Source organism: Trypanosoma theileri, assembly GCF_002087225.1.
Source record: "Trypanosoma theileri isolate Edinburgh chromosome Unknown TM35_Tth_26_V1, whole genome shotgun sequence".
Classification (NCBI taxonomy): Eukaryota; Euglenozoa; class Kinetoplastea; order Trypanosomatida; family Trypanosomatidae; genus Trypanosoma; species Trypanosoma theileri.
In genome coordinates, this window is record NW_021639868.1 from 438,251 (window position 1) to 438,577 (window position 327).

The window sequence follows — 327 nt, forward strand, 5'->3', positions numbered from 1 at the left end:
CGCACACACATTCCACACTAACAGCTGAAAAACACAAATAAAAAACAATGAATACTGCCGTCATTATCCTTAAACCATTATTAAGCAAAGCAAAAGCTGATGTTTAAAAGAAATTACACCCGAGATTTGAGTCTCGAGGTAAAAAGAAACTGCCCCAAGATGAGGCCAAATCACACAGAGGTACCACCCACCACCATCACCACCACTACTACAATATGTCTGTCCACTCCCTCCCAGCAGCAGTGTATGGGGGTACCATAAAGCAAAGAAAGAAAGCAATAATGTTATTAGCCCAGTTTCACACAATGAGTGTTAATATCAAGAACC